This window comes from Vombatus ursinus, unplaced genomic scaffold, assembly GCF_900497805.2.
Source record: "Vombatus ursinus unplaced genomic scaffold, bare-nosed wombat genome assembly UNPS02014852.1, whole genome shotgun sequence".
Lineage (NCBI taxonomy): Eukaryota > Metazoa > Chordata > Mammalia > Diprotodontia > Vombatidae > Vombatus > Vombatus ursinus.
In genome coordinates this window covers 10,627,485-10,652,675 of record NW_020954630.1, presented here as the reverse complement: position 1 = coordinate 10,652,675, position 25,191 = coordinate 10,627,485, and the positions used below count along the sequence as shown (strand labels likewise).

The 25,191-nt window shown below is 39.2% G+C and overlaps 1 protein-coding gene and 1 pseudogene across 1 annotated transcript in view; one reads left to right on the top strand and one right to left on the bottom strand.

Annotated features, from left to right (window-relative positions):
• The window catches only part of PTPRN2 (protein tyrosine phosphatase, receptor type N2), a 1,506,109-nt gene that overhangs the window by 269,545 nt on the left and 1,211,373 nt on the right, over window positions 1–25,191 (top strand). The gene's annotated exons all lie outside the window — the stretch shown is intronic.
• LOC114027173 lies at window positions 20,332–21,117 on the bottom strand (annotated as a pseudogene).

Below are 25,191 nucleotides of genomic sequence, written 5' to 3'. Positions count from 1 at the left end.
TTCACTAGGTTTCCAGTTATTGACCAATAAGATTGAGTCGCATAGTGGTAATTGAAGGGGGGGTGCTACGTTGGACATTTTGAAGCTAAAGGTACAATTTATGACTGTAAAATAGGTCAGGAAAGTAAACTAATTTTATCATTATTTAACTGCTTAGCTTCTGTTAAATAAAATTATGACAAGAGGAGCACCATTAATTTCATTGCTTGGATTTGAGTGGAGCAGCAGAGAAACATTTTTTCCATCCCCATTCCCCACCTCCACCATGTGAATGACTAATAACATTTCCCTTCCAACAAGTTTGTTCATTCAATTACAATGATGGATTTGGTTAGGTTGGAAAAGGCACTGAAAGGTAAGGCTAATAGAAATCTCTTCTCTCTTTCCCTCTCCTACTCCCTCTCTTTTTTCCTTTTCCCCCTCCTCCTTCTTCTCCGCTTTCCTTCTTCCTCTTTCTCTCCCTTCTCCTTTTTCTCTCCGCTCTTCCTTTCCCCCCCCTTTCCTTATCCTTTCTCTCCACCTTTCTTCTCACCTTTCTTCCTCTCCTCCCCTTTCCTTCTCCCTCTTCCGTCTTCCCATCTATCTCTTGTCCCTAACTCCTCTCTCCCTTCTCCCCTTGTCTCCTTGTCCCTAACTTTTGTCTCCCTTCTCTCATTTCTCTCTCTTCCCTCCTCCCCCCCCCAGCCCCTTCTCTCTCTCCCTCTCCCTCCCAGGCCCCTGTCCACACTGCATTGAGCACTATATGGGGCTCGAGAAATTAACCATATTGATGTGGCATTGGCAAGAGGAAAGGGACAATAGGAAACTATTACATTGGATTTAGGACCTCGCTGAAGCCTTTGTGGGGCAATAAAAGTACAGGGCTGCTTCCAGCTTGCATTCACAGCACAGCCTGAGCCGGCTTATTCTTAATGGGAATTCTCAGTGGGTGGCTCTGATATATTACTTACATCTGAGGCAGGGCGAATGCCTAATTTCTCTTGCGTTCTCACCCTCACAGATGCAATTACCATGCTGAAACGTGGTCCAGGAGGATGGGATGGAGTTCTATTTTTAAGGTGATTTCTCTCCTTCTTGGCCGGAGAGTTTTCCCAGTGAATAGTCCTTGTTAAATGTCCTGATTCCCTCTTTGATCTAGCCCTTTGGGCTCAGTGCTGGAGCCTGTCACTTCTGCTATTTAATCCTTTATTGGTAGAAGGCTTCTTCTCATTTTCTTTGTTTTATTTATCCTCTGAGCCTGTGGATATAAGATCAAAATTTGGGTTGGTTTGCTCTAAGAGACTGGGAGAGGGGAAAAATACCCAGTGAGGGTCTTAATTGTAAGCCATAGCTCTGGTTTTGTCACTTGGGAATTTTTTACTTGTACACACAAAGACTATTAGAGCTGGAAGGGATTTTACAGATCATAGAATCCAACCATCTCATTTCACAGATGAAGAAACTAAAATACTAGTGAGGATTTTAGTGACTTGCCCAGGGTCACATAGCTGATAAGTTACAGAGCTCAGAACTGAACTGGACTTCTTGACTCCAAATATAGGATTATTTCTGCCATACCATGGTACTCCTTCTATTCACATTAATATGGGAGATCCTCGATGTTCTATGGTGTACCCTATTCATGCTGAATGTTGCATTCTACCATATACCAAAATAGAAAGTGAATATTTAATATTCAAAGCGGTTTTAAAACTGCTTTTCCTACCCACTATTTGGAATCTCACCACTTATTAAGCCTCAACCTTCTAGTTGCCTAAAAACGATTCCTTAATCTGCTGAGATAGTTATGTATCTCCAATTCTCTCTTGGACATCTTGAATTGGATATTCCATAGGCATCTCAAATTCAACAGTCCAAACCAGAACTCAATTCTCTTTTTTTCCAAATTTCCTGTCTTTCAAAATTACCTATGATGGTCAAGGGCACCGCCATCTTTCCTAGTCACCTAGGTCCACAACCTTGGTGTCTTCCTTTACTCCTTGCTTTCATTCACCCCATATAAACAATCGTGCTTCTACCTTCACAATGTCTCTCATGTATATGTCTCCTTGTATAGCCACTACCCTAATTTGGGCCCTCATTACCTCTTGTTGAGATTGCTGATAGCTGTCAAATTAGTCTTCCTTCCTCAAGTCTTTGCTCATTACAAGTCAGCTCCACTTAGCTGCTCCAAGGGTAATTTTTCGAAAGCATGAGTCTAACCACATTGTCGTCAACCTGCTCTCTGGACTCTAGTGGTTCCCTATTACTTCCAGGATCAATAAAGGTGTCCCAAAAGTCTTAGTGCAGTTTTAAGCTAATAAAACTGAAAGTTTTAGGCTAGTGAAGTTGGATGACAACTAGTTTTCTGAATTTTGGTCTTTGTTTTAATTTGCTATTTTTGATTCTATGTTGTTTCTGGAGTTACCTTGGTGTAAATAAGGATTTTTGTTTTTACATCCTTCATTTTTATTGACTTTGTCTTGTTATTAAATCCACATTGGATTTACTGATTACATTCCTCCTGATGACTGCTATAATGCTTGAGTAAAGTTACAGGAGACTTAGAGATTAAGTTCTTTATGCCAGGATCTCTTCTCCATCCTATCAGGTGATGCTTAGTACGTATTGCATTGCATTAAGTTGGTCATTTAAAGTCCTTTAAATCTGGCCCCTTCCTATCCAGCTACTCTATTATCAGCCTCACTGATTTATTTATAGTTCCTTGAATGTGACACTCTGTCTGTCTCTGACTCTGTGTTTTTACACTTGCTGCCTCCCATGCCTGGAGTGCTCTGCTCCCTCACTTCTGTATCCTGGTTTCCCTTCCTTCCTTCAAGAGGCCTTTTCTGGCTCCCCCAGAACTTCCCCCTTTTAGATTACCTCTATTTACTCTGTATGTATATTGTTACATATGTCATTACTTGCATATTGTCTCACCAATTAGAACGTAAATTCCTCCAGGGGACAGTTAAATTTTTGGTGATGGTAATGGGGTTTCCTTGTATTCCCAGTGCTTGGTTTGGTGCCTGGCATACAGAAAGCACCTAATAAATTCTTGTCTCCTGTCTGATGGACCCTCCTAGCCCCTCATTTGAACCACTACAATAGCCTCTTCATTGGTCTCCCCGACTCCAGTTTCCCCCCTTTGTCATCTATCCTCTATATAGCTGCCAACTTGATATTCCTAAAACACAGACCTAACTATGTCATCTCCCTACTCAAAAATCCTCAACAGCCTCCTATTTTTCCATACCTGGCATCTTAATCCTTTTATATTTGACTCCCACATGACCTTTCCAGTCTCATTTCATGTCATGCCCTTTAATATATTATCTATTGCCCATAAACTGACCTATCTGCTATACCCTGCATATGGCAGACCATCTCTCACCTATTTGCTTTTGCACAAGTGGTTTTCCATGTATGGAACCCATTCCCTCCTCACCTCCATCCCTTAGAATCCCTAGCTTTCTTCAAAGCACCATCAGATTCTATCACCACCAACCTGAGGCTTTTCTTGTGGGCCCTAGTCATTAGCTCCCTCTTGAATTACTTCTTTACTTCCTTACTTCCTTACTTTGCATGTACATTTTTTTTACTCATGTATATTTTATGCCTCCCCATTAGAGCATAAAGTCCATAAAGGCAAAGCCTATTTGATTTTTGCTTTTGTAACCCCAAGTCTAGCACAATTTGAGAAAATTGTCCTTTAATGCTTGTTGAACTGAATTTTCTTCTATTAGACTATAAGCTTTTGTGATGGTAGGGACGTTACCTTATTTATTTTGTCGCTCCCAAGTATGTGAAGTATTCTCACAACACAGCTGATACTTAGTAAGTGTTACATTGCATTGAGTTGAAATCTTTGGCTAATGCATTTGGAAGTCTGAGGTTAAAGTCACCTGGTTTTAGATGACATGACTAGTTTTCTGAACCCTGAACTTATTTCTTGTTGTTTATGGTCACCTTCATGTAAGTATGGATTTTTATGTTCTCTTCTTTAATTTTCATTGGATTTGTCTTGTGATGAAATCCGTGTTCGTAGCTAGCACTAATATAGAAAACACACTTGTCCTGATGAGTGCCATAATGCTTGAGTAAAGTGATGGGAATATTGAGAGTAAGTTGATTGAAATCGGCATCTCTTCTCCAAACTATCGGCATCTATGCTGTTAGATGGAATCTAGCTTTCTACAACATTGATCTTATATGTGCAAAGACCTTGAATGGTGCCAAAGTCCAAAATCCTTTGCCTGATTTTATATCTTTCACATAGCAATCTAGGCAACTCTTTAAAGACTGTAAATTGCTGACAAGGTGCTGATCTTCAATGGTAGAAAGAATTCTCCCCCTCCCTACTTCTACCATATATATATTATATATGTATACATGTATGTATGTTCATACACACACATAAACATATATACACATTTAAGTTTAAATAATTTAAGAAGTATAAATGATTACAAAATTATAAAAATCATTTGGATGCTTTATTACTTCCATTTCATTTTGATTTATTTAGTTTTATGAATTTTGAATAATATATTTTTAATTTTTAAAAAGACAAGGCAATTCATCATTGTGCAATGTGTTTGTCAGTTTCTGTGTTACACTTGCTTAGACTAGAGGATCAGTAGAGGAGATTCTCTTGCCTGGCCACCTCAGTCACTTGATCCATCTCAGCTAGATATTTTCTTTTGGGGTCACATCCAAATGACTGTGTATGTATAAAAACCTTGTTCTTTGGAGGATTTTAAGGCTACCCTTTCAGTTACTGAGCAACAGCTGAGGAAAATTTCTTACAAAGTTTGAAAACTGACTAGAGTGATATATAGAACAAGATTGTTATTATGCTGAGTTCTAATAAGAAACACATTAATATTGTAAGAATTTATATAATTAACCTTTCAAATGTTTCTTAATTATTGTAGCATTTATATTTCTGATGTTATTAAAGCTTAAAATTGCACTAAGATATGTGGGACACCTTCTATAGTGCTTTAAGGTTTACAGAGTTCTTTTACCTAAATTATATCATTTAGATCTTACAGAAAACCCATCAAGTAGATACTGTAGGTATTATTAAACCCATTTTACAGATGAGAGAATAGATTGAGGCTTTGTTATTTGCTATGGTCATACAGCAAGTGTCAATGTTAGTATAGCTAGTAAGAGAATCCAACTCTCCTTTGATTCCCAAGGCCAGGCTCTTACCACTACATAGTTTTTCAAGACCCTACAAAATGTGACCCCACCCTATCTCAACTAACTCCATTTCCTCCTACTCTGTAACACATACTCATTGTGCTCTGCTTGGGAAGTGCATATTCCCACTTCCGTGCCTTTACTCATTTGGTTACCACTGCCTAGAACGCCCTGGAATATCATTCAAGGTTTAGCTCTTCCATGAAATCTTCTTTGGCTGCTCATCTACTAATTTCTGCCTTCTTTGAACTCCCATAGTTCTGAAGGACTCTAGCACGCTAATTAGCGCCCACTTATTTCCTGATAATTATGGGTCTATTCCTTTTCTTTCCACAACAAATATATAAGGAAAAGGACCACTTCCTTATATTTCCTTTGCATCTAGGCAAATCAGTGGCACACAGTCAATACCTGTTGAATGACTGATTTCTCTTGTTCATGGTCAGCCAGCCACTAAACTCACCTTTCTATGTGTTTAGGCCCTTAATGAACACATTGCCATGATGATAGGCCTCTCTGCATTGACCTGATTCTGAGGAAAGGATAATGTTGTCTAATAGCGTGTGATGGAAGGTAAAGGGCTAGAGAGAGAGGGCAGCATTGTCCCTTCCTGGCTGCTGCTGGAAACGATGTCGTCATAGGCTTGGATTAAAGGGAGAGTGAGTTGTGGGCATTTGTCTAAGAAACTGGAGATTTTAGGACCTGAGAAAAACAAAGGTAGGGGTGGTGGGCTAGGTCCATAAGGCCACCCAAACTCAAATGAATTAAGATTACCCCCTGGGACACTAAAGGGAAGTATTTTCTGCAAATTAGAGGGATCTAGGAGAGACTCCTTTATGATGCAAATGAAGTCCTTGAGCCCTGTAGGAACTAAGTGCTGCTTGCTGAGATTAAATAAATCCATAAGAGTGGGTAGGAGCTGCATACCCACCTTTTAAATATTTCCAAGTTTTCAGAAAACTTTGGAAAGCAAAGAAATGGAATTTACTTTAAAAGACAACAGCTTTTTTCAGGCTTTTTGACAGGTGGTATCAACACATTTTTTCCCCCTGCTCTTTCCTTCAATTCCCAAAATATGCATCAGATTCTGTAGAAAATATTCCAAATGCATGAATTTTCTATAAGGGTACCTATTTTCCCAGAGCTCTGGAGCTAGAAAGAACCTTGATAAGTCATCTGGTCCAGTCCTCTGCCTTTAGGCAGATAGAAGTTGAAACTGTCTTTGACAGATGGTTACCTATTCCTAGAGACCTCTGGGGAGGCACCTTAACCTCAGTCTGTAGTCCATTCTAGTGACTTATTGTTTAGGTGGTTCAGACATTTTTTTTTTCTCACATCCTTTTAAAAATCTCTCCTTTAATCTAAATTACACACACACACACACACACACACACACACACACATACTTGACATTCCCATGAAAAATCTAATTGATACTTTATAATTAAACTTCCTTCTTTTCCAAGTTATTAAAAAATCATGGAATTTTAGGTCTGGAAGGAAATGTAGAGATCTTATAATCAGGATGAGGAAAGGATAATGATGTGTTATAGAGTGTGATGGAAGGGAGTGGGCTAGATGAGATGAGGAGAGGCCTGGGAAGGTCACACATTTGGGCCTAGAACCTAGGTCTCCTGATTCTCATTATACTATTCTTTCATATTCTTTTTAAGATTTATCTATAGGGCCTATTTTCTCTCTCTTCCACTTGGAGAGCCTTAAATCTCCTTGTATTACTTAGGGATTGCCTATAAACAAGCTGACACATTCTTAACGTGCTTTTTTAAAGCAGGGATTCTTAAATCGAAATGCATTTCTTTTTAAACAGTAGAGGCCACCAGATGTCAGTGTAACCTAAAGAATGGAACCCTATAGTTTCCCACGTAATAAATTGATCACTCCATTGGTCCATACATTACTGCCATGTTCTTATTTCTTGGTCATGGGTCTGAATGGTAGTTTTAAGAACTTACATATAGAATATCTCAGAGAGCATTTGGGAATTAATGAATGCAGCATGAACTCTTTCCCCTCTTCCTCTCTTTATGACTTCCAAGTGTGATGCACAGAGGCTACGTCTGTAGATAGCTCCATCCTCTGTGAGATTATCATTAAATACAGAATGTTTCAGTAATTATGCCGTCGATGGCAAGAAATGTTTTTACATACTGGCTCTGGGCTTCATCCATTTCTTTCTGCTGCTGAGGTTTGGGGTCATTACTACACGTTTATGGAAGTTTTAGGGGGTGAAGGAAATTTTCAACAGTGGTAGTGGGAAAGGAGAAAAAGCTTTCTTTCATGCACAAGGTACAGAGGCCTCCTGGGTACAGTGGTGTTGGAAAGTTTCACCAGACCCTTATTTCATGATGCTCTTTGCTTTGCTTAATTAGCACCTCACTTTAATCTTATACACATTGGATGACTCTTTGAGGCATTCTTTTACCTCCCTGAATCCAGGAATGATTTAAACCTGTGATAACAAGGTATTCTTCTGGAGTGAATCCATTTGGAAAACAGCTTTGTGTGTGCTCATAGATGATTAGTGTGCACCACAATGGAGAGAACACTGGCTTTGGATCCAGAGGACCTAGGCTCAAATATCTGCCATTTTTCCTCTCTGTGACCTTGGACAAATTGTTGAACTTGAGTTTCCTCATACTTAAAAGGGGCCTCTAAATTCCCTCTCAAGGGGACCTGAGAGGTCTAAATCATGCCCCTAGGATCTAATTTAACCTTCAAATATTGTTGTTCTTTGTTTTGTTGATTAGTCATGCCTGACTTTTCATGACCCTGTTTTGGGTTTTCTTGACAAAGATACTGGAGTGGTTTGCCATTTCCTTCTCTAGCTTATTTTAGAGATGAGGAAACTGAGGCAAACGGGGTTAAGTGACTTGCTCAAAGTCACACAGCTAGTAAATTTCTGAGGTTGGATTTAAGCTCAGGTCCTCCTGTCTCCAGGCCCAGTACACTATTATGCCACCTAGCTGCTCCAACTGTTACAGATGAGGAAACTGAGGCCCACAGAGGGGAAAATAACAAGAAAAGGGAATTATGATTTATTAAGTGCCTACTAGATGCCAGGCACTATGCTACCCACTTTGCAAATCTCATTTGATCCTCTCAATGACTCTGGAAGCCAGGTGCTATTATTTTCTCCTTTTCATAGCAGAGTGAGGCAGGCAGAGAGGTGAAATGACTTGCCTAGGGCCACCTAGTTAGTGTCTGAGGCCAGATTCAAACTCCCTCTAGGCCCAACGTCTATCCACTGCACCAGCTAGCTAGATGGGAAGAGACTTTTCCAATGTCATACAACAACCCCATGGCCTAAGTGGAACCAGTGTTCTTTCCACTAAGCCATGCCACATTTTCCTTTGGTACAAATGGCTCCATAAATGGCCTGAGTCATTCCAAAAATTCTGTCTGCTTATCTTGAAGGAAAGTCTAACTATGGAAGATTAGGTGTCTAAGGCCAAGGGCTCAGTATGGAATTATTTCCTTCAGTATGGTTTCCTTCCCATAATGGTGGAAGATAATGAATTCCTACAAGAGTTGGTTGCTTGTATGAACTTGAAATGACCCAGGAGAAATGAGTAGCTCTATGCCTTGTTTTTTTGGCCCTTCCCAAAGCTGTGGAAGTTAAAAGAAACCTATTAACACTGTAGATCTATGATTATATTATCTTGTTTATCTGGTATTAACAGAAGACAAGATGTTTGTTGCACATAAATGAATTTTCCAAATTGTTGAACCGGAGACCTCTGTAAGTACCAACTGAACTATTTAAGCATTTTAAAGGAAGGCTTTTAAAAACATGCTCTGTACTCTCTTATCTTCTTAAACAGAGGACACTGAACATAATTTAAATTTTCCCTGATGATCAAAGTCAGAGTTATGAATATGCATTATTATGCTTGCTGTAATCAAAATCACAGTTCTGTGTCTGCTTTTCAGTTTTTCTGTCTCCATGCCTGCCTACTAGTTATCGCTGCTTTCATTGGGGCTATTTTCAAATGCGCCCTTGTTCTCCCATTTTCCCATTTGCTGTCTTCTAAACCTTGTTGAGGCAGGTGGGTGGTGTTGGTAGAATGCTGGATTGAGAGACAGGGAGATTCGAGTTTGAATCCTGCCTTAGATACTTCTAACCCTGTGACCTTGGGCTAGTTAATTAACCTCTCAGCCTCATTTTCCTCCTCCGTAAAATGAGGAGAAAAATAGGATCTACTTCACAGGTTTGTTGTAACAAGCAAATGAAATAATATACACCACTCTCTTTGCACACCTTAGTGCCATATAAATGCTAGTTATTAATTAATTATTATTATTAAGGAAGACATAAGTAAAAATTGACTGAAATGAATCTCTCTAGCATTATCAATTTCTCTTTTACATTTTAAATGTTAGGAATGATCTGAAAAAGTAAGTTAAATATCTTTGCTGTGTGTCATTCCAGGTTGGAATGTATATAACATTTCTGTTTTGATCTTGGAGAGGTTTCACACATACACACAAAGTCTACTTTGAAGCTGCTTTTCATATCTATATAGAGAAATATGATTAAAAATAAAAACAGAGACAGAGACACTGAGAGAGACAGAAAGACAGAGGGGAAGAGAAGAGGGACAATGAGACTGAGACCATCCTTTTTCAGCTTTGTTAAACAGTGCCCAATCCAGGAGTGAGAGTGACCTTGGATTCTTAGAGGACTATGTCCAGGGGCAGCTAGGTAATGCAGTGGATAGAGCACCTGGCCTAGAGTTAGGGAGAGCTGAATTCAAATCTGGCCTCAGACACTTACTAGCTGTGTGACTGTGAGCAAGACACTTAACCCTATTTGCCTCAGTTTCCTCATCTGTAAAATGGGCAAACCACTTCAGTATCTTTGCCAAGAAAACCACAAATGGGGTCACGAAGAGTTGGACACAACTAAAATGGATGAACAACAAAATGTGCAGGGGAGCTCAAGCTCTGGCAGGTTTTATCAAGCTAAGAATACTTTGAGTGAGTGCCAGCAATGGACTGTATGTTTCTTATTCAAGTTCTAACCAGACTATACTTGGAGAGTTTCATTACCAAAGAGTTGACCACCACTAAATCATGAACTGGTCTATGAAGGTACAAGGGCCGTGTGTGTGTGTGTGTGTGTGTGTGTGTGTTGGATTGCTATCTGCATCTGTGACAGTGATGAAACTATGAAGTGGTGAAATATTAAAGATGCCAACTAACCATTTTGACTGATTTTTTTTCATTTTTTTTTGACTGATTCTGTGTTATGTAGATACAGTCCCGTGCATAGTAAATTAAAAAAAAATTCCTATTATGCTGGCAATTATTGAACTTTAATATCAGGTGTTGTCAGTTGTTTTTTGTTTCCCTTGTTAGGCATCAGTTCAAGGCGTGCTTTTCCTACAGAGCACTGTTTGTAAAAGGTAAGTTTTTTAGAAACTTTAATTAGGAAGATCCTGTTCCTCCTGGACAGAAATATGGTTTGGAGCCAAAACTGAAACATTTTGAGTTTGTGGGTTTTTTGTGTTTGTTTGTTTTTTTTTAAATGTTAGCAAGGCCGCCTTTCCCTGACTTTCTTGTTGTGTGTCAAGGTGTGGCACTATTACAGAACTGATCAACAGTGCAGTGGTTTACATTGTTGTCTTTGTCAGTTAAGTCTGAGCTGTTTGGGAGGTGGAAAAGAGGGAAATAAAAGCATCCACAGGATGCGTGGAGAAGCTAGCAGACCCTCCGGGCTCTATCCATTGTTCTTGAGAGGCAGCCCTGGAGAACCTGGGTATTGCTGAAACAAGCTGTAGAAGTCCACTCAAAGGAAGGGGCAAGCTAAATGAAGGAGCAAAGAAGGGTCAAACAGCAACTTCAGTGGTGTGCCCTGGGGAGCTTGGTGAAACTCCCTGGCCAGGACAGCTTTTGTCTTGGTGACAGCAGGAATGATGTCTCCATTAGAGACCTGGAGAGCTTTGATAGCTCGAGGTATGCTACACAGGGCCCAACCATGAGGCTGAAAGAGAAAATGCCAGTCTTATAGCTTACAAATGTGCTAGCATCCCCTAAAAACGATCGACATTTTGTTCCTACGTTTTCTCAGTGCCTCACTTTAGAACAATCCATTAACTTCTGAACAGAATCTACCCTTGTTCTCTAGTCACTATTTACCAAGAAAACCCCAAATAGGGTCATGAAGAGGCAGACACAACTGAAAAATGACTGAACAATAACAAAAGACTTGTTATTGATGTTGGAGTTATCCCTGAATCAGCTGTTTATGTATTCTCAAACCATCAACTCATCAAGAGCTAAGATCAGAATTAGTTAAATAAAAAAAAAAAGAAAAATGATGAGAAAAAGGTAAGGCATACAACTGGAGTACCTTAACTTTGAACTATTTAAATAAATAATTGAAAATTTAAAAAATGAGAAATGGGTGACAATTATGACATTGGTATGGACTATAAGAATTTTAAACATTGTAAATTAATGGCTACAAAATGGATACCAAAAAGAGCCCGGAGTGTTCTAGGTAGGCAAATATCTTAATTTTACTGTCAATATGGATGAAAATGGCTGAAAAAGGCAACACTAGGTTGGTATAAAAACTCATTTGTAAAATCTTGTGAAGCAGGGGAGTGGATCATTATGAGACAATTCATCTCATAAATCAGAGAGTGGTAGAAGGTAAAATCAGTTTAAAGAAAACTTGATAAGTTATTTAAAAAAAGCAAAATCATTCTAAAGGGAGGAACCTCAGTTTCCTCATCTATAAAATTGCTGTTGTTGGACTAGATGGAATTGAAGGTCCCTTCCAACTCTAAATCTATGATTCTATGACCTGACTTCAAATTTCAGTTTTTCCACTTGCTATCCCTGTGAAGTCAGATGATCATGTCACCTCATTTTCCTCATCCTGTTGGACGAGATGGCCTCTTAAGTCCCTTCTAGCTCTAAATCTAAGATACTTTGAAGTTTTGTGGTGTTGTTTTGACTCATCTGTTTAGACATCTGTGTTAGTTGCATCTCTAGCTAGTTAGAGCTCATTAGATGATTTTAAAAAGCTTTGAAAAAAAAATCTCTTAGAGCACCTACCATACTTTTGATTTAAGCTACAAAACACATTGACTCTCATATTCAGCTTTATACAATAGGTAATCTAACATGGCTGGACTACTGGCTGGTCTCTGACCTCCATATTCCCCCTGTATATGCTGTTCACTGGCGTGGGTCCTCTTCTGTGGTGGGAATGCACTCTCTTCTTACCCTCACCTTTCAGAATCTTTCTCTTTCTTCAGGGTTTAGCTCAGGTGCCTGCTCTTTCGTGACACCTTCTATGATTCCCACCAGCTGCCAACCCTTGTCCTTTATTCTCTCTCTTCAAATTATCTAGTCATTACTTATCTTTACACATATTCTCTTCTCAGGAGAGGCAATAGTTGAGGCAGCTGGTGGACAGAGCGCTGGGAGATCTGAGCTCAAATGTGACCTCAGACATTTATTATCTGTGTGGCCTTGGGGAAATCACTTAGCCTCTGTTTACCTCAGTTTCCTCAATTATAAAATGGGGATAATAAGAGGGTTGTTGTGAGGATCAAATGAGGTAATATTTGTAAAACACAGTGCAGTGCCAGGCACAAAGTAGGCACTATGTAGATGCTAGTTTTTTTTTTATTATCATCATCATTGTTATTAGGATATTATTAGTAGTAGTGTTAGGATATTATTATTAATTATTATTATTAGGATGGGGATTGTTTTGCTTTTGTTGGACTGCCTATAGCTGGTCACAGTGTAACAGCATTTAAGCCGGTAACGCCTCCATTCAAGTTCTGCCTCTGACAGATACTGACTTTGTGACATTGGACAGGTCATTTGACCTTTCTGGGTCTCAAGTTCCTCACCTGTAAGATGAGAGGAGATAATAAACTAATAGCTTAAAGTGCAGACCTCAAAAAGTTCCAAACAGTTACATGACCTAAATAGAAGAGTTCATATTAAAACAACAACCATAGTAACAAACAACAACACCTAGAAGGGAACAGAAGACAGTACCTTTCCTAACTATGGCTAGGGTGAAAATTCTTAGCCAAACCAGGAATAGAGGGGATTGATCACTAAAGATAAAATACACAGTTTCAATCACATAAAATTTAAATTAAAAAAAAAGCATTTAGCTAGAGGGTGGTCCCTTGACTCTTTGTTTTTACATCATCATGCTCGACCATCATTTCAATCATCTAACAAGGCCTGGAGGGAAGGTACTTACTAACAAATAGTGTTTTTTGATAAGGAGATGATCAGTGTTGTAAGCTCAAGGCATATGTAGGTTAGGAAGGTCCAACCCAGCTGCAGGGTTTGAGTGGATCTCTCAGATATTTAGGAGGTGCCAATGAGAATGGAAATGAAGGAGAAGGCTGCAATACAAAAAAAGAGAAGTTGGACCCCAAAACGAACTTTATATGTATTGAGTATATATATGTATATCTATGTATGTATATAGATACATATACACACATACATATGTATATATACAGTTATCCCTTCCACGTCACAACTCTCCCCATCCTCATGTCGATATATCACAGGTCGGCATAAGAAATTAAATGGGAATTTTGGGGGAATTTTGCAGAAGCTGCAGATGACATGCGAAGGCCAGTAGATGAGGCTGAAAAAGTTTAGAAATTCAGATATACGTAAAGTATATGTATAGTATTGTATAATATCAATATATTTATCTTTTAATACCATAATAATTCAGACTTCTTCTCTGGCATGAAGGAAGGGCAAAAAAAGTTTATGTAGATTTCTAGATCATGGGGGTACCGTGCCCCTAACCCTCATAATTTGTAAGAGATAACTCTGTGTGTGTGTATATGTGCACACACACACACACACACACAGATATATATATATACACTTATATATATATACATACACATGTATATGTGTATGCATTTCATTTACTTTGCTGTTTTGAGTAGGCTTTGCCCTTCCTATTAGATTTACTAACCCATTAATTTCAAGGACAAACAAAGGATTTAATTCTACCTTCTCCATTCTTTCTTATTAGCTTCCTTTCTTCTGACTCTCCATAGGGTAGACCAGTTCTGGCTCTTATTTGACCCCTGATCTTGGTTTGCAAGCTTATTTATGGTTGTAGCAAAACAGAACTAATGTTTGATTTCAAGGGTCAGCCTCTGCCTACCTTATATGTAATTATTCACATTCTCTTCAACCTTGCAACCTTCTATGCTACAAGGGGTGGGGTGGGGGGGGCAGTTCCTGAGATGAGAGCCTGAAATTTCTAGTTCTCATCAAGTCTAAATGAATGTGCCATCTCTGTAAAGACACTATTTTATTTCTAGAGCATCACATTTTTGCCTGTTTTTTACACTCAAAAAGTGACTGTGGAGAGAGAGAGGGAGAGCGCTTTTGAACAAAGGCCAAACAGGGCAAATTTCTTCACAGATGGAGATGTGGAGGAGGGTTTTGTTGATGTTTATGGGAGAAGAAAAGAATGAGTGAGAGACGAAAGTGACAGCATGGACACAGAGCCATCCTCTAGCTTCAGTTTGCTGGCCCATGGCTTCTTAGACCCCTAGAAGACAGCATACTGTTGGAGAAATTCACAAAAACTTTTTTCCAAGATATTCTCCTTCCTCTTCCCCTTCTTCTAATGCCCACTCTACCTATAATACAAAAGCGGAAAGAGGCAGTGGTGGGAGATTATCTATTCCTCAGTTTAGAAGGTTTTTCTTAGATTCTTCTGGGATCTGGTTCCATGAATCAATTAACCAACAAGTATTCATGAATCTCTACTATGTGCTAGGCATTGGGGTTAGTAATGGGGATGAAAAGACAAAAAATCAAACAGTCCCTGTCCTCAAATCACTTATATTCCATGGGAGGTAGAAGAGGAAACACAACATGTACATATATAGGGAAAGGTAAAGTATCTATTGAATACAAACATCATTTTGGGGGAAAGGCATAAGCAGCTAATGGGATCAGAAAATTCTTCCTGTAGAAGGGAATGAGCTGAGTCTTGAAAGATTGCCATGAAGATAAATTGAGATATTTGTAAAGTGCTTGGCCCTGTTCCTGGCACATAGTAGGCATGCAAGGGGAGTTTAAAACCAACGCAAATCAATCAATCAATAAGCATTTATTAAGCACCCACCATGTGCCAGGTACTGTGCTAAGTGCTGGGAAGCCATAGTAAAGGGAGATGCAAATGTAGTGAATGAAGACTAGCCAGTTGGCCAGTTTTGTTGTATAGTAATGTGTGTGAAAGGGAGTAATATGCAATAAGACTGGAAACCTTCTTTGGGGCTAGGTGGTAAAGATTAAAAAGACAAGCAGAATTTGTTTGATACTAGAAGTTATAGTTATCTACTGGAGTTTGAGTTTGGGGGCAGCGGGGTGGTGACATGATCAGACTTGACTTGCACATTAGGAAAATCATTTTGGTCACTATTGAGAGCATAAGTGGCATGTGGAGGGATGTGAGACAGAGAGACAAATTAGAAGGCTGTTATAATAATCCAGACAAAAGATGAAGTAGGGTAGTGGCTGGGTAAATGGAAAGAAGTGGTTGGATGTGAAGGATATAATGGAGGTAGAAACAACAAGGTAAGTCAACTGATTGGCTGTAAAGGGCCCATGACAGTGAGGTACCTTTGAAAGAGGGAAGTCTCCTTAGTCAAGAGATAGAAGAGACACTCAAATCTAAACTCTCAAGAAAGTCCTCTAGTGGCCCGGATTTCTCCTGTAACAAACAAGATCTCCCAATAATCTCGTGTTTGGAACCCTGATTAACCCCTTTTAGGCTGCATAGCAACCAGTCATGCACAATGTAAGTAGTAGAATTTCCAATGCCATAATATAATTTGGTGGAACTCTTCCTGTGAACATTTGTTTCCTTTTTTTTTTTAAACACCACTACAAATGGGAATGTGCACACAATTGTGAGTTTTCTGCCTCCAGGTCTCAAACACATGCCACACAAGGAACATCACCCATCTACAAACAGGCACGCATCTTCTTGATAGACAGCAATGAAGGGTGGGAAGGGGGTATGTTCCCTATTTCCTTCTGTAATTATCTTTCTGCTTCAGATGACATTCTAGCAGCTGGCATTGATAGTGCTGAATACATTTGGAAGGTTGAGGTTGATTGAAATGAACAAGGGGGCCTGTCATGATAACCTCTTGGAACGCCTCTTGGAATGGAGAATTCGACTAAGTAATTGAGTTGGAGAAGGAGCATAAAGTTTATCTGCAGTAATTGTGGAACTAGTCAGATGTGGCAAGAATTCAGAGGTGGATAAACCACCTCATACTTTTAATCTTCAGCTTGTTCAAATGGCTTGAAAGTTTTAGCAGAGAGAAACTCCAGTGGTGCTTTATCCTCCGTAGACAGCCTGAGAGATCACCAAATGCATTTTAGCCAAAACCTGTCAAAGTTAAAGACTAGATCATTAATTTACTATGCTCTAAAGGGCTTTCTGTTACAGAGATTTTTTTGAACAGAAATTTTATCTTTTGTCTCGGGCTATTTGTCAGACAGCCTGGTTTTAGCCTGAAGACAATGCAGTTACTGTAAGTGTGTGTTAAAAGAATATGGCTTAACATTTGGGTGCTGGTACCATATTCAGTCCCATTTTGGGTCTACGGAAAAATTTTTACTTGTTACCTTAGGTAAGAACTTACACTTGGATTATAAGTCTAATTGCTATTTAAGAAAATCTTGACTCACTTTGCTACAAAATGTAAGAATAAAATATATAAATCTTTGTGAAATTCCAGTTTTTTTTTATCATTGGTTGAAGGCACTTATGATGCCAATGAGGTGATCTAGTTGTCCAAAAGAAATTATGAAGAGGACCTTAACTTGTGAATTTCTTGTTGTAATGTGCGTCTGTTAAGTCTGAAACAGAATGAAGTCTTTAGTCGATGGCCCATAGGTAGAGATTTTCCCATTAGGCTACCTATCTGTGAATGAGTATATTAGTCCTGTTCCAGTGCAAAAACAAACACACAGTCATGGAAGACAATTAAAAATCAACTCAACAGCCAGCATATTTGGAAAATGCCATGCTACATTTGACTTATAAGTATAATAAAGAAAACTCTAAACCTCTTGATAAGTTCTTGTTTTTATCATGATTTGATTTGGGGTTTGAGACCATCGTTTTGATGATTCTGAGAGGCACAAAATAATTTTCATTTGGGAAGGGAACTTTTTTAATCTACTCATTTCAGATTCAGGGTAGACATGATCATAGTTCAGATGATCCCGAATTGTTTTCTATCCATAAATTAATACTTAAGCAATCCAAGATGTCACCAATATGGATACAAACTTCAATCATACATGTCACCACCCACTTACACCTCCATTTGTGAACTCCTATTTCATATCTGTCCATACATTTTCCAAAGAGGATCTTCTCAAATTATTAGAAGCTTTTTATCATTCCATAGTGATGTGTACAGCATTCAGGCTGTGCATTTATTACTCCTTACTCTCACTGCATTACTGACCCACCTCCTTTTTCTGTCATACATTTTTTGAATTTGATTTTTATGCCACTTATTTCACACAAGTGATCGTTGGTTGTATGCCTCCTACTTAAATCTTACACATGTGTTTCTATTGTCTTTTGGGTCACACTCAATTTGACTTTTTTATAGATCTTTCTCTTCCATGATCTACAGCTTTGTAGCATCAGAATGAGAATACTGGTGTTAAAAAACAGGGATTTTTGTGTCAGTGGGTAGCTTGGGAAAACTGAGAATGCTATTCGTTTTTTTTAAATTCAAAAATATCAATAGAAAATATTTACATAATGCTTTAAGGTTTGCAGAGAGCTTTACAAATATTTTCTCATTTTATGCTTGCAGCAACCTGAGGAAGTAGGTGCTGTTATTTCCCATTTTATAGATAAGGAAACTGAGGCAGCAACAGGCTAAGCAATTTGCTCAGAGCCACACAGCTAGTAGGTGTCCGAAGCTTGATTTAAACTGGTCTTCCTGCCGCCAAGATCTAGCGACCTATCCATTGTGCCCCCTAGACACCTCCAGCCCTCTCTTTTCCTTTTCATCAGTTTTGCACCTGGCTCATTGTCCTTCTGCAATGCTTATCCGAAATATATGTACTGTTGGATAAATCAATTCGTTATCTACGTATGGATATAAGGAGAGAGAAAGAGAATATCTTGTTGTCAACAGACACAGCTCCAGGGTAGAACTCTCCATGACAGGTTATCTCTGGGATGCAAGAGGACATACTGACTGTGTCAGAGAGGTAGAAATAAAAAAAATTATCAATAAATAGAGCCATGGGTTGAAATAGCTCCAGACCAACCAGTGTCTTGAGGGGTTGAGAGAAGGAGACTTGGACTGACAGTCCATTGGAAGTCACCAAATAACACTGGAAAAAGGCTTGGCCTAAATCAGGATCCAGGTGTAAACCAGCTGGTCATTCACAAACAGAAGAGAAGAGCACTCCTGTGACTAAATGCTGAGGAACACTGAGTTCCTCATTGATACCCCATTCACTTGTCAAAACTGTCCAGCCCTTTGGAAATGGTGGCCTGATGCAGTCATTGCTTCTTTACCCTGAGCTGCAGCTGCTGCCATGGGCACCAGCAGATAGACAGCAGGTGATTATATTGTGTTACTGGTTATAATCCAAGTCAGCCAACTGGAAATGAATGTTCTGGAATGAAATATTATTTATTACACCTTTAGAATCTTTCTCTCTCTCTCTCTCTTTTTAAAAATAAATACAGACTTCTAAACATAGCAAGATGACTCAGCTTTGTGAAATGCCCTTATGAAGGAACATTTTGCTTTTAATCCCATTAGTCTGGTAAAAGGAAGTAAATAAAATATGATCCTCAGTCATGACAAATCATCCCCTTCCTGTTCAGCCTATCATTGTCCATGATGGGTTTTGGTAGGGAGTAGTTGTTGATGTTTTTAAATATTCATTCAAGACCTTTTTTTCTTGGTCTGCCAAATGATATAACTTTTTTAGGATTATCTGGAAATAGAGAGCTGAGGTTACAGATGAAGCTCCTTGAATTCACAATTTATCAAAAGACTCAGCTAGGCCTCATTTCATTTGAAAAATTGAATGTCAAAGGCTCTAAAAACCCAACCAAAACAGTGGACACTTTCCTTCTCCCCTTACCTGACTCACTTTCCCACATGACATGTTCTTCAAGAATTCGAGGATGGGCCGTGTCATTGGTGAAGGATACTTTTACAGCTGATATGGATGGCAACTTTAAAAAAAATAATTATCTATTTTATTAGCCAACATCTATCAAAGAAAAATTAATATTGTATTTTTAAGTTATGGTATATGTTCTCTGAATAGAAATATAATTTGTATTATAACTCTAATTAAAATGTTCTCTTTTTTTTTAAGGCAATTAGGGTTAAGTGACTTGCCCAGGGTCACACAACTAGTAAGTGTAAAGTGTTTGGTCTGAGGCCAGATTTGAACTCAGGTCCTCCTGACTTCAGGGCTGGTGCTCTATCCACTGCACCACCTAGCTGCCCCTAGTTAAAATGTTTTCATAGATAATACTTAACTCATAATTCACAAAACATTATCCCTATTTAAAGATTACATGGCTACAAATATATAAGAATTTTTTTAAAATTGTATTTCGATATCTTAAATGTAACCTCTTGGAATCACTATTATTGATTCTGTCTTCCTACACTCTATGTTGATGCAATTTAATCACTTATTGGAGGTTTGTCTTCAACTTTTTTGCTTTGCTATCTTTTAAAAACAGCTTTAGGGCTACAGCTCTAGACACTCATGTGCCCTACTGCATGGGGAGGAAGGAGCAATTCTGCTGTACTTATCATTGGTTCCTTGTCACAAAAAAAAGAATTGTTGTCACCAAAGCACCAGGTCGCCATCACCTTGCCAAGCATTGCACATGGGTCTGCACTTATAGGTAATTGGGTACTCACATTAATAGCATTTTAAGTTGGTCTACAACTTTTTTATGTTTTATGAGAAAGAATATCAGGTACAGATACAAAAGGACTGAGGCTAGTGGAGATGCTGCCAGTGTACAAACTGATTTGTGCTTAGCTAGAGGCTCATTTCCCTCCGACATCAACTGAAAGATCTTCTGATTGTCCTGCCACAGAGGGGCTGAATGGGGCACCAGTTGCACGTCATGTGTTTCGAAGGATTCTCACCAGCAGAAGTGAAGTAAAGGCTGTAGAATTCTAGTGTCTGTTCATGGCTCACATCTTCTAAGACAGTCCGGGTCACACATTCCAAGAGAGGACGAGCAGTCAGTGAGCCAGCATAAGTATACAATTCCAAGGACTCAGCAAGAAGACAGATCAGGTCAAAGTCAGCAAAGACTGAATCTTCACCCTTTGTTTGAATCTTGCTCCGGATATCAATGACTTTTTGAAGTCCTGGTTCAGCACTTCTCACCTCTAAAAAGATCTCAACAATAGCCAGTCCACCATCCTTGGTCACAGCAAGCTTGAAACTCTCACATTTTGTATTCCAATGAACCAAGTGAAGCTCAGCTGCATGTTGCTTTCCATCCACAATGTGCTCAGAGTCCTGCTTTCCACTGTAGCTCCAGTGAAAATGAAATTGGATCAACCTCTAGTTCCCAAGCAGGAGTCCTCCAGTTAGCACTGATCTGTCAGTAGAATCATCAAACTCAGCATTGAAAGAGTAACCATTGTTGAGGATTCTTTTAGCAGTAGAAGAGTCTTAAGAAAACTTCAAAAGTTTCAGAACACTGTCATACTGCTCTTATATTGAGAGGACTCTGTCCACAGGAGACTGTCATTTTCCAAGGGCAATAGGAAAAGCCTTATGCCAGCATTTTGGCCCATTCAAGCCTGGTTCATATCCCTAGTGATGTTGGGACATGGTCTTGCAAGCTGTTCAGGGTTTAGTAATTAGCTCTTTAGTTGCACCTCTGCACTGGTTACAGCAAGCCTGTCCTGGGCTCTTTCTGTCGATTGCACCTCTTTTATGCCACAATTGCCTTTTATGTAATGAGGGGGGAAAAGTGATTGCACCCAATGGCCAGCCATCTGGTGAATTTTAGCTAGAATGCTCCTCACTTGGCTGACTTACAGTCCATCACTAGTTTTTCTATTCTAAGCTCATTCTCTTTGGTAGGATCCTTCAGAGTTGACACTTTGCTTGTGTAGCATTTGTGACCCCAGGGTCACCTCCAGGCCAACGTAAAGCACTGAAAAAGTATTTCTGTGGTCAAAAGCAGATATTAATTTCTACAAATAGGGCACACCGAGACCAATGCAAAACATTAGTTCTCCAGTACATGGGAACTAATGGAAATGTTGCATGATTTTTTGAGCTCCGTATGTCCTTGTAGTTAAAATGCAGAACTACGGAATTGGAGAGCCAACTTTAAAGGTAGGGGCTATCAGTTGATTATTTTGTATATTTTTCACAGAAAAATATACGGGATCCTAGGTTTGGAACTAACTGAAGGAGACATAGAGATCATCTACTTCAAGTTCTTCCTTTTATAAATGAGGAAAGTAAGCGTCAGAGAAGCTAAGTGACTCACTTGAGGTTAAACAGGTTGACCTTATCTGGGTTGGCATTGAAACCCAGATTCCCTTATTTCAAATTTAGAATTATCTTTCCAACTCTGGAAAAAAATTTTTTTAGACCAGACTTGTGGTTTAATGGTGGCAGTGAACTTCAAGTGTGGAAATTCCTTCTACCAATGTAGGTCGGAGTCATCTGTACTAACACTTTTAGTCTTAGAGAGATGTTTAGGGCTCTAAGAAGAGCCAGGATCATTCAGTCGGTGTGTGTCAGAGGCAGCCAGGCAGCCAATAAACTACATTTATTAAATACCTACTGTACACCAGTCACTGAGCTAAGGATTTGAACCTAAGTCTTTGTGACTTTGAGACTGGCTCTCTATCCGCTGTACTATGCTGTCCTGCCTAGGAAAGCTTAATAGCCATTAATTGAATTTATTGAAGTGACTTGGCCAGGGTCACACAACTAACACCCTTTCTACTTGTTGCCAATATGTGCAGTTTTTGCTTGAACATTTTTTTTAATCTGGCTAACACATGAAGGTTATGGGCAAATCAAGGACCAGTTTTGGATATCCTTGGCTGACTGAGGTACTGTTGTCTTTCAAGTCCTTTAGCCCTAACTTAAACTGAAAAAAACCAACGTTTCTTTTAATAAGTATCTTAGAACTTTAAAACTAGGGGAACTTCAGCCATCTAAATTTAGTCCAGTGACCTTCTCATGAAGGGCATTAACAGTGTCTAAGTGCCTTACCCAAAGCCACACAGTTAATTAGCAGCACTGGAATGAGTACTTAGGTATCCTTATTCCTGAGCCATGTCTCATTCCATGATACTGTGCTTCTTCCTCTTTTTAGCCATATAGTGACCTTTCTCTGCTTATGTGTGAAAACAGGACATACATTCATTGTAAGAAAGTCAAACGCACACATTGGAGAGATGCTCCAGGAAGTCATCTTTATCAACACTCTTATGCTCCAAACTGTCAACATTGCACATCACAAGATGCAGAGACCCAATCCTTGTAGTCCTTCACAGTGGGAAAGAGACTTCCTCATTGCAATTTGGGATGTTGCTGAATTAGACAGATCCCCAGTGGTCAGTAGGTTTGATTGGAGGCCAATGGGACCACCATCCTGTCATATCCTGGATTGCCTTCTGTAAACCATATCAAATAGAAAAAAGATGACCATTTCTGGGATGAAGCAACATATGGCTTATCTGTCCAAGAAATATAGGGAAAGGAACAGCCTGCCTGAGGTTCTCCAGTCCCTTAGGCTGCCGAGTAGTGGTAACTCTGGCAGTCTTTGTCTGAAGGGAGTCATCTTCAAGTATTATACTGAGGCATCCTGCTAATGTGTGGAGAATGAAGGGAGTCCCTTTTGTCAGAGTGGAGGTAAAATTCCAAGATATGCCTGTATGTGCTTGGAAAAAACCTGTGCCCCAGGGGCTTGCCTGCTACCTTGAAGACGGTGACAGATGTGGACTTTACCTGTGAAACTTCAGAGTTTCTAATTTGCAAGTTGTTGAGTCAGATACCCAAACAAATAGGCATAAAAAAGGATGAAAATCTGAGGAGAAGATACAGAGGTTTGAAACTCTGAGCCAAAAGCTCGTATATGGGCTTGTCTCTATCCTCAGCCTGTCCCCATCATGGGATTTTCTATCTGTCTTCTCAGCCACAGTGTGAATTGTGTGTCATACTCTAAGCATCGCAGACTCCCAATACACTGGATTCTTCTCTCTGTTCTAGGCTATGCAGAATGTTGGCAGTTTGGGTTACATACATCATGACAGAGACAACAATCACTTTGAATGTCCATTTAACCCTAGATCTTTGCTTTTTTTTTGAATGAAGAAACATGTAATGACCCTGCATAGGCAAAGAAGGTGGTTGCCTGTAATGTCCTATCTAGCCTGACTCTGGTTATCTACCTTACCAGCCTACATGACTTTAGCAGGAGTGCTATTAGAAAGCTATTCCTTTGAGATAAAGCATTACTGACCCATTCCTTAGTCTGAAGTTAATTTATGACATTAACTAGCCTCAGAACATGAATCTGATAATTGGACAGGTGAATTTTGATGGGGGGAAATGAAGGTGAAAGTCACCATTGCTACTCACTGTACAGAGGTGCCAGGTCCTAGTTAGATGCCACAGTGTGGAGGGCCTGGGAATCTGGGAGGAACTGAATTAAATTAAAAGAGAGGGCAGAGTGAGTAATGGATGATACTACTTTGGTTGTTTTTTTGTTTTTGTTTTGTTTTTGTTTTTTTTTGTTTTTGTTTTTGCCAAAGGCTGACCCTGAGAGCAGGAGAGGGTAGGCAGGCAACAAGCAAAAAGCATCAAAATTAAGCCCTTATTATATGTCATGTACTGGAGATATAAATACACACAAAAGAAAGATAGTCCTTGATCTCAGGGAGCTTACATCTAAATAAGGAGAGAAGACAAAATATTAAAGGGAGTTGAAAAACTGGTGGTGGGGAGCACAGGGACAGGGTGAGCAGAATCATACAATATGAGTTTGAAGAGACCTGCAGCCAGGGAGTACAATCGCCTATTCCCAAAAGAGAGAATCTTCTATAATATATCAGGGAAATAGTTCTGTAGCCTTTGCTCAAAGTCTTCCATCAAGGGGGAACCCATTATCTCCAGAATCTATCCATTTCACTTTTGCAAAACTGTAATTGTTGAGAATTTTTTCCTTATTATTATGACTATTGGTTATTAATTAATATTACTAGTATATTACTGTTAGTATATTAATAATACTAGTATATAATAGTACATTGGTATATATTAATTATGAATATATAATTAGTATACTAATATATAGTAATTACTAGTATAAAATTAGTATGCTAATATATAGTAATTAATAGTATAGAATTAATGTATTAGTACTAGTATATGACAGTTAGCAATAATAGCCAACATTTATATAACACTTTGAGATTTACAAAGCACTTTTCAAAATTTTATCCTTACAATAACCCACGGTGGAGATTAGGTACTATTATTATTCTAATTTTTCAAATTAGGAAACCAAGGCAGAGAAAAGTTAACTGACTTGTCCAGGGTCACACAGGCAGGACTTGAACTCAGGTCTTCCAGATTCCAGGTCTAGTGCTCCATCCACTGCACCCCAGTTGTCCTTGCCCAGTCCTTAGATTAAGTCCAGATTTGCTGCTCTGCAACTTGCAGGCATTACTTCTAGTTCTGCCTTCTGGGACCAAGCAAAATAAGATAAATCACTCTTCTATGTGACAGCCCTTAAAAGAGCTGAGAACAGCTATTGTGTCCTCCCTCAGGCTAAACATCATCAGTTCTTTCAAACGATCCTTACATAGCTTGAACTCAAAGTCCTTCAGTTCCCCGGGATGGAGCCAGGGTGGCCCAGGCAGTGGGTACCCTTAA